This window comes from Oratosquilla oratoria, chromosome 18 (genome assembly GCF_046742065.1).
Source record: "Oratosquilla oratoria isolate Oo_2021 chromosome 18, ASM4674206v1, whole genome shotgun sequence".
Classification (NCBI taxonomy): domain Eukaryota; kingdom Metazoa; phylum Arthropoda; class Malacostraca; order Stomatopoda; family Squillidae; genus Oratosquilla; species Oratosquilla oratoria.
In genome coordinates this window covers 44,313,460-44,323,932 of record NC_134794.1, presented here as the reverse complement: position 1 = coordinate 44,323,932, position 10,473 = coordinate 44,313,460, and the positions used below count along the sequence as shown (strand labels likewise).

The 10,473-nt window shown below is 38.4% G+C and overlaps 1 protein-coding gene across 1 annotated transcript in view; it reads left to right on the top strand.

Moving 5' to 3' along the window:
- Positions 1–428: 428 nt before the first annotated feature.
- The window catches only part of LOC143034926 (dystrophin-like), a gene marked incomplete at its 3' end in the record, with an annotated part of 191,140 nt that continues 181,095 nt past the window's right edge, over positions 429–10,473 (top strand). The window contains 1 exon segment of the mRNA XM_076201274.1: positions 429–466.

Genomic DNA, 10,473 nt, shown 5'->3' with positions numbered 1-10,473 from the left:
AGTAAGTTTTTTTCGTCAATACACGTCTACCGACCGAAGACTTGTTTGCAGTATACTTTTGTACTTCCTATGGTTTCACTCATTTTAAGCGGAATATACACTTTTAATTTACACATGGCTTTGTTCTCTTGCATACTTTGTTTAGCGATGATGTCACCCTTAATTATTCTGCGGCGTCATAGTGGACGATCGCAAGCTTCCGCTAATACAACAACGATAACAACTTCACCGCATGCAACACAGGCAACACTCGCAGCATCCACAACGAGTGTAGTACAGAACGATCGCCACATGTGCAACAGAATCACGTCTCTCGCCTGTGTGGGTGTTGACTGAACGAGTTGGGTGTTTTTCAAGTGAATGATACAGATATCTCTCCTCCCGTGCTTCAGTGAGCGACTAGTAAGCCTCGTCAGTTGCCTCCGTGTGTTCGTCGTTAGCCCAGGTGGGTTGCGTCGGTCTGTGGGTCAGTGATCGATTGGTCTGTTTTTGTGCGTCTTGCGGTGGCGAAACCTGTACGAGAGGTAAAAGATGCAGCTCGTGTTGTGTTTTACACGGCAGAAGTTTCTCGTTTAGTGCGTAGAGAAACGAAGAGTAAGAGATGATGGTTTCATTGATCTTAGTAGATATGTGCATCAATACGGCACATGAAGTGTGATAAAATATTACTGACAGTGTGAAAATGTGTTATGGCTGGCATATGAAGCAAGAAAACTACACGAGTTATTCGTCCACTACTAGGTATATTTTTTTAGCAATAACCAGCGCTTCTATAACTGGTGACAACATCACACCGAAGAGATGAATTCACAGAGGCAAAGGAGAGAAATGAGGGTAGTAACAGAACGGAGTAGTTAAAAGTGATCACCATTCTTTTCTGATTGTAGACTAGTACCCAGTTATTGCAGAATGCCGAGTGACTTGGCTACTGAAAACCCTAAAACTGCATAAAACATGTAGTCTAAGCCTCATACGAAGATGTTATATTATAAAATAGAAAATACAGCAAACATTTTGTGATATATTTTGTTTATGACATGATTAAGTAACATGATGAGTGATACAAAGATTATTTGTTAGCAAACGCATTATAAAAAGAAGTTTGGCACCTGAAAGACACAGCAAGCCTGACATTTCTAGGGAATGAAGGGATTTTTTTAGGGAATTAAATTATTTTTAAGGGAATTAAAGGATTTCCCTCGAACGTGAGCCGGCCTCAATATACAAGATGACGACATTCGTGAGAGGCTTAAATGCGAAATGATTTAATCACTAGGAGTGGGGAGTTTTCCGTCACATAAATAAAATCATCTGGAAACGTTAACCATAACAGATAACACAAGGACACCAGCGTAGTGTGAAGGGGCCTTTTCAAGCGACGTAGTGACACCCGTTGGTGTTATCCGATGTGTCTTCAGTAGGTAAAGAAATGTTTATCATTTTCTAATATTCAGTCAGTAATTACTGCTGGAGGCAGAGAAAATAAACACACCAATCCTTAGAAATTAATTTTTGCTTCAGATATTTCTTTCTATAAGAAAAAAAATTTCCGAGATATATATATATATATATATATATATATATCTATATATATATATATATATATATTTATATATTCATATATATATATATATATATATATATATATGTATATATATATATAGATATAAATATATATATATATATATGCATGTATGTATATATGTATATACACATACATAATATGATTAACATTATATAAATATATATATATATATATATATATATATGTTATGCACGCACAGGTCAGGGTTCGAATCCCTTGGCAGAGCTTCTAAAGATGTATACATATATTTACTTATACATATGTACATATGCCAAGTAATGTCGTAACACATTAGTAAATACACTAAAAACCCACTGTTGATTGGATTAAGAAAAGAAAGGAAATAACGATTTCCGTATGTTTCAATCACTGACTGTGATCCTCTTCAGCCAGTGATCGAAATATACGGAAATTGTTATCTCTTTTCTTTTCTTAATCCAATCAACAGTGGGTTTTTAGTGTATATGTACACATATATATACATACACATATATAATGTGTATATATATATATATATATATATATATATATATATATATATATATAAATATGTCACGACTCACCTATTCCCGACACAAGAAAGAAAAAAAAAGTTAAGGTCGTGCGCAGTTCGGACAAATGACAGAGTTCAGGCAGAATAATTAAACTCTTCGTTAAAATTAAACATTTTACACTAACAAAAATAACACATAAAACATAAATGAACATAAAGTAATAATAACATAGGACATATGGCAAGAAACAATATGAATATATTACCAATTTGTTGAAGGCTTAAGTTACACATATGACCAGGTGGACGAAACGAAGTCTTGATTAGGGTGTAGACGATTCTTGAGATCGGTTGCTGATGGTCGCTCCAACGGTCACGGTGGGAAGGAGAGGACGAATAGGTGGTTTGAGGTGAACAATAACTTCTGGTAGTGGTGGGTTTCTTAAATATAGAAAATAACAAAGTCGCTTCGCTCGTAGTCAAGCAGCAATCTGGAGAGTGTCCGTTAAAATTCGAATAACGAAGGCTGAACACACTGTTTTGGAGACGGGCTGTGGTTGTGGTTTAAAGCACTTGTTTAGAGGAGTTGTCGTAAATCAACGATCGTAGAGAAATTCTACGTAGATTTAGATGGGACCTGGACTTCAGCTTCTTTTCTTTTCTTCTCTTTCTTTTTTGTAATCCCTCTCCGTAGTCTCTTTGCTTCCCTTCTCTATTGACTCTCTGCCTCGGTTGTCCTCTGCATTGCCTTTTATAATTTATGAATGGGAGCCGACTTTTGAAACATGGCAAAACGTATCCAAAGTAGGTAGTTTGAATATCTTCAGCCAATGGGAAAACAGAGCGAGCTTTTCCCGCCAAATTAGGAATGTTTTTCGCTTGGCTTTATCTGTTATCATACGTAAAGGACGAGCTCCAACAGACTGGTATTGCGCAATGATTAAACATATCAAGTATATGTGTATACATATACATTAGGGAAACATAATACAAATTATAACATATTCACGCAAGGCGTGCCTTAAAATTACGTAAAGGACGAGCTCCAACAGACTGGTATTGCGCAATGATTAAACATATCAAGTCTATTTATATACATATACATTAGGGAAACATGATACAAATTATATTCACGCAAGGCGTGCCTTAAAATTATTCACACAAGGGCGTGACACAGCATAACCACATTACACTACTCACACCAAGAACGTGCCAATATATATATATATATATATATATATATATATATATATATATATGTGTGTGTGTGTGTGTGTGTGTGTGTGTGTGTGTGTGTGTATACACATTTATATACATATCTACATATATATACACATATATATATACATATTTAAATATATATATATATATATATATATATATATATATATATATAAGCAAAATTTTCTTCACCTTAGTCCCTGGTTGTCGCCAGAAGGCTCTAACCTCTACATCCTCATCTTCCAGACCCACCTCCCTCGGTTCTCTCTTAATCCCAGCCCTCCATCTAAACCTTTGTCTTCCTTTTGATCTTCTGCCTTACAATTAACTCCTCAATGCTAATTTTTGTGAGATACCTTGTCAAAGGCTTTCTCCGGATCTTGATACACATAGTATTTTGCAGCCATTTTGTTCTGAACCTATCGCTCATTATTTCATCGACTTGTGGCGTCCGTCTCTCCCGTTCTCTCTCTCTCTCTCTCTCTCTCTCTCTCTCTTATCTATCTATCTATCTATCTATCTATCTACCTATCTATCTCTCTCTCTATCTCTCTCTCTCTCTCTCTCTCTCTCTCTCTCTCTCTCTCTCTCTCTCTCTCTCTCTCTCTCTCTCTCTCTCTCTCTCTCTCTCTCTCTCTCTCTCTTAGATTTAATGACTGCCTTTTCATTCCTTCGTTTTAATTTTCATGTTTTTTTCCATTATCCCTTTCAGATTTTTTTTCAGCTGCATCTGTCATCTCTAACTCTTTAGTCGTTTCTTATCTATGCTCCACGTCCTCATCATTTCTTAATCATTCTTGTTTTCGGTGCATTGGTGCATGACTTTATACTTCAAATTAAGACTTGGCCTGTGTCGCTTCGATTTTTCACTGCTTACGGACATTTTCTACGTGTGTTCTGGTCGCGGCCGTGAGACTCATTCAGACGACGGTGTAGGAGGAGGGGGGAGGTGTCTTGGTTTCCTACACCCCGTCCCCAAATTTTGTGGATTAAAAAAAAAAAAAAACGATAAATCCTTTTACTGCCATCCACGACTTACATTTTTGTTCTGTCTGCTGACAGATTATATTATTCGGCAGAGAGAGAAAGAGAAAGAGAAAGAGAGGGCAAGGGAGAGAATTCTTCCACCCACTTTCGTTCACGGATTAAACAGCTATTACTCTTCTTTCTCCGAGACGTTCCGCCAAATCTTGCCTTCGCCTTCTATTTTTTTCGTTCAACACATCAGCGAACAATTTTGAATTCGCGAAAACTCAATTTCAGTTTTACACCGGCATGATATCTCTTCCTTCGCCCGCCCATCTGTCTTGCATATTTCGTTTCTCTCCCCGTTTCGCTGCACATCTGTCTGTCTATCTGTCTGTCCGTCTGTATGTATGTATGTATGTGTCTGTCTGCTTGTCTGCCCTCCTGTCTGTGCCTGTCTATTTGCTAATCGTTATTTTGTATGACTGCCTCAATGTAATCTTCTTTGCTACTCAATACTCTGAATATCCTCTCTCACTTCTTTCTCCTCCCTGTCTCTGCTTGTGTGTGTGTGTGTGTGTGTGTGTGTGTGTGTGTGTGCGTGTGTGCGTGCGCGCGCGTATTCACCTTGGTCTTTTTGGATCACGTGCTGGACTCGTGATCGACAGCTATTTCCCTCCCGGAAGAGAGCTCAGAGCTCGTATGACCGATCAATGGGTAATGCTGTGACCTTACACGCGCACACACACCCAACTCCCCGCCCACGAGAGTTAGAGTAACAACTCGAAACGCAGCGATACTGAAATTATTTTAGCCATGGGCAGGATTCGAACCCGGACCGCCGTAGTGACAGTCAGGGATTCTACCAACCGCGCCGTGTGTGCGTGTGTGTATTCACCTTGGTTTTTGGATCACGTGCTGGACTCGTGATCGACAGCTATTTCCCTCCCGGAAGAGAACTCAGAGCTCGTATGACCGATCTATAGGTAATGCTGTGACTTTACACGCACACACACACCCAACTCCTCGAGTAACGACTCGGAGCGCAACGATACTGAAATCATTTCAGCCCTGGGCAGGATTCGAACCCGGACCGCCGTAGTGACAGTCGGGGACTCTACCAACCGCGCCACCGAGAGAGAGTGTGTGTGTGTATGTGTGTGTGTGTATGTGTGTGTGTGTGTGTGTGTGTGTGTGTGTGTGTGTGTTTACCTAGTTGTATTTACCTAGTTGTATTTTACGGGATGACAGCTATGCTCGTAGTAACCCGTTCTCGTATCTTTCCGCATCCAGTTTATTCTTAAAATCTTGTATATTTCTGGCACTCACTGTTTCTCCGTTTAGTTTGTTTCAGACATCAATCATTCTATGTGGGAAGCTCTTCTTTTTCAAGTTTCTTCTGTAACTGTCCTTCTTTAGCTTCTTTTCGTGTGTGTGTGTGTGTGTGTGTGTGTGTGTGTGTGTGTGTGTGTGTGTGTGTGTGTGTGTGTGTGTATGCGTGTGCGTGTGTGTGTGACTACCCCAATCTACCTCTGTGCGTCTCTGCCTCACCCGGTCTTCCACAAGCTTTTACTTTGCTAAAGGGGTTATCACACTGGGCTTCCACGGACTTCACCAGCACCGACCGTTGAGAGTTCGTTTGAGTAAAAACGACTTCGATTACAAATTTTTGTTCAAATCTCCAAATATCAAGTTATCTTTTCGTCATATATAGCAAAGCTGAATGATGAACTAAGAGATTATAAACCTTTATGAATGTTAGACATACTGTTGAAATGTTCTTAGAGAAGGCTAGATTTCTGTAAACGAATTCATATTCTAGTTATTCAAATGGAGGTTGGAGGTGGGATGTCGGAGGAAAAATAGCCCAGTGTGATAACCCCACAGGCTCTCGGCGTCTACAGAGAACATAACGTTTACAGCACCCGGACGTGAGGTCTTTGTGGTTTGGAGACCAGAGCTGCTTGTCAATTCACTCTGAAAATCATTCAGTCCCAGATCCTTTTAATGTACCTCATTGAATTGATGTCGTCTGTCGAAAACAGGTGCTGCACCTGTGTCTAACACCCACCGTAATGAGTGACACTTGTTTTTGTTCTGACGGCCAACACTTTTGATAGTGAAGGTGTTGTTTGATAACTTTGTTGGCCAGTCATGTCACGGCAGATGCTGTTGCATCTGCCTTAGAATCCAATGAGTCAGTCGCAGTGCAATTGGTTGCGGCGTCGTAAGCAACTGGTTGCGGCGTCGTAAGCAACTGGTTGCGGCGTCGTAAGCAACTGATTGAAGCCTCGTAAGCAACTGCTTATGTCGGTGCGTGCGAGCTGCCGTATTTTTTTTTACTGGATGTTACCTATCAATTGATAACTTTGGTGACCAATCAAATCACAACATATACAACACCTTAAAAACCAGTGTATCAGTCGCAATGCAACTGGTTGTGGCATCGTAAATAACTGGTTTTATGTAATTGGTTGCGTCGGTGTGCGACCCAAAACGGGATATCTTGATCGACTGAGGTCCAACTTTGGCCCAAATTAGCTCCTCAACTGGTAGTAGTGAGAATAGAATAAGTAAATAAATAAAAAGTTGATAAAATGAAAAATAAATAAATAAAGTAGGAAGTAAATAGATTAATTAATTGAATAAAATAATGAATAAATAAAATAAATAGATGAATAAGTAAATTAAAAATAAATAAATGGATAGAACGATAGATGAATAAATATATTAATAAGATATTAATGAATTAAATAGATAAATTATTAGATGAATAATTAAATAAATAGGTACATAAATACATTAATAAATGAATATATAATAAAATAAAATAGATCAACAAGTTAATATATATCAATAAAATAAAAGAATATAGATAAACGAGTAAATGAATAAATGACAATAAGTAAGAATGAGATAAGCATAGGAGAGTGGCTTCTAGCGTGTTGGATTTTTTCAAGAAGATTTTTTCTTTTTTCTAAGATTGTTTTTTTTTTTTAACAAGTCTTCGGAAATGAATAATGACTGTGTTATCGATTTTCTAAATTTGTAAAATTGATACCTCACTCGCCACATATATTTTCATGGAAATCAAGTCTATTTTGTCGCTTCTAGACAATTTCTCTACGAAAACTATTCAATACAAAATTGCAGGAACCAATAACATTGTTATTTAATTTCTGATCTATAAAACCAATTTGTCTATAACGAGTGCGAGAGATGAATCGTCAACTTCTTCGCTCAATTTTGTTTCAATTCGTAGAAAGTTGATAGTATGTCCTCAACAAATTCGGTTTGCACAGGAGAAACTTTCTGCATCAAAGATTAGCCGATGTTGGCACGCTCGCTTAGAAGGGTTGCCCACCCCTGGCCTAGAACTTGAGCACCCAGTGATCGTTGTTAAAGCGTGCCCTACACGATCAATATTATTGCGCAATATTCCGTATTTTACAGTATTATTGAGAATGTAGGGATGGTATAGAAGATGCACAATGTTTCGTCTGTACATTTGAGGTCTTCAATACATTGTGTCATTCTTCAATATCATCCCTACACCGTCAATAATACTGTACAATACTGAATATTGCGCAATAATATTGATCGTGTAGGGCCCGCTTTAGTCTATAGATTACACTGGATGTGTATAATCTTACAGATAATACGGTTTATCCCCGGTAACTTCTGTGCAGAAAAACATCAATTTGTTAACAAAGCTACATTTGTACAATATCTAGTCATTTAATTGCTACTGACGACACAATAGTCTTGGCTGTCGCCAGGCGATTTTATTCAGCCGAGGAGCCTCCCCCCCCCCCCGCCTCTGCTCGCAGCAAGAAAGTTTTAGAATTCATAGGAATTGAATTTTCGTTCCCGAGAACACCGTCCACCCACGTACAGATGTGGCCAACCAGCCTCGTGTCTCAAGACGCTGCTGCAATGTATCACACTCATTTTCGACCATACGCAAGTCGCGCTAGATCGTTTCATACGTATCGACTTTTCGCCGTGCGGCGTCCACGACACGACCTCGTGCTCCCTAATAACCATAAGTGTCTGTGAACGCTTTCACACGTCACGACCATGGTTATTTGAGAAAGCACGACGCCGTGCCGTGGACGGCGCGCGGCGAAAAGTCAATACGTGTGGACGGAGCCTGAAGCCCTGTTCACACTAGCAGCTCAATTACAAAGTAAGTCGATGGAGGCGTTCACACACAACCACGAAGTTTTTCCCTTGACTATGCGGCAGCTCCACGGTTTCCGCGCGGTTCAAACCGCTGGTGTGAACAGGGCCTAAGACAATCCCGGAGGTGGCGGCCGGTGGGAATGAGTGCACTTGTCCGCCTCTCCGTGTCTGGTCATTGATCACAACAAGCAAGTGAATGTGCCCCAATGTTGGTTCGCGCAATAGATTTTTCTTGTTCTCTCTTTCCCCACTCCCGATTTCCAACCATAATATACATAATTCATTTCTTTGCATTTTCCGACAAGACAAAGCGTTTTCTTCTGCTGCAATATCAAAATGTAATTTGCGCTGGTTCGGTAACCAAGGTCGTGATTCATCAGAATACTACTTTGATGTTTGTCTTATGGAAAACGTCTTCTTTGGTCGTGGGTAACGTCTGTTAGTATATATATACATATATATATATACATATATATATATATATATATATATATATATATATATATATATATATATATATCGCGCATTAGATTTTTCTTGTTCTCTCTTTCCCCACTCCCGATTTCCAACTATAATATACATAATAACATTTCTTTGCATTATCCGACAAGACAAAGCGTTTTCTTCTGCTGTAATATCAAAATGTAATTTACGCTGGTTCGGTATACCATGGTTATGATTCATCAGAATACTACTTTGATGTTTGTCTTAAGGAAAACGTCTTCTTTGGTCGTGGGTAACGTTTGTTAGTATATATATACATATATATATATACATAAATATATATATATATATATACATATATATATATATATATATATATATATATATATATATATATATCGCGCATTAGATTTTTCTTGTTCTCTCTTTCCCCACACCCGATTCCCAACCATAATATAATAATATATTTCTTTGCATTATCCGACAAGACAAAGCGTTTTCTTCTGCTGCACTATCAAAATGTAATTTGCGCTGGTTCGGTATACCATGGTCGTGATTCATCAGAAACTTTTATGTTTGTCTTAAGGAAAACGTCTTCTTTTTGTCGTGGGTAACGGCTGTTAGTATATATATATATATACATATATATATATATATATATATATATATATATATATATATATATATATATATATATATATATATATATACACATATATATATATATATATATATATTTTTTTTTTTTCACAATGAGGGAGTTTCTCTTCCACGTTCACATGTTTTGTAACAAAACACCTTTGCTATCGAGAAGGCGTCACGGAGGTGAATGGAATCACCTGACGGCAGCCACAGCGAAAAAACAAGCGTCACCCAGTGCGGAAGGGGCGGGACATCTTTTCATAACAAAAGGTTGCTTATCTGAAAAAGAAACGGCGGAAACCATTCGATCATGAACGCTAAGATGAATTAAATCGCCAATTGTTGGTGAGAATAAGAGCTTTGGAATGGGCCATCACAGAAGAGAAGTTCGTAGGAAATGTTTTAGTTCCTTGGCTATGATGACGGCCCCATAACGAAATAAAATCCACAGGAATTGTCGTCGATGTAGCGGAACAGGGTTAAGGAAATTCTCTGAATTGATTTCGGTTTCCACAATTGAACAAGTGCTGGGTGACTGCTTGAAAAATTAAGAAGTTTAACTCCTTTTCTTACAGTGACATACTGTACAGATTTTTGACTTGCGTCAGACGATTCTACTCAGCAAACATCACTGTAGCCAAGGCTCAGGAGTCCTCAGGTATTACTGTATATTGTATGAATTTTACCTTCTATTCTCCATTAGTATGAAGCAACTAGATCAAACTTCCCCGCAATAATTTCTATTCCTTGTCAAAACAAAAGTTTGTATAAACACACTTAGGTAAGAACATAGGTCTAAGGTGTAATGCAGTTACCGTACAGAGACAAGTTTTGAAAGGCGTGGCTCCAATTTTGTGTCCAAGTTCTGAATCTCAAGAATATTTGAGAATACGGTTGTGAAGGACTAACCTGTTATTCAAGAACTGAGATCACCAAC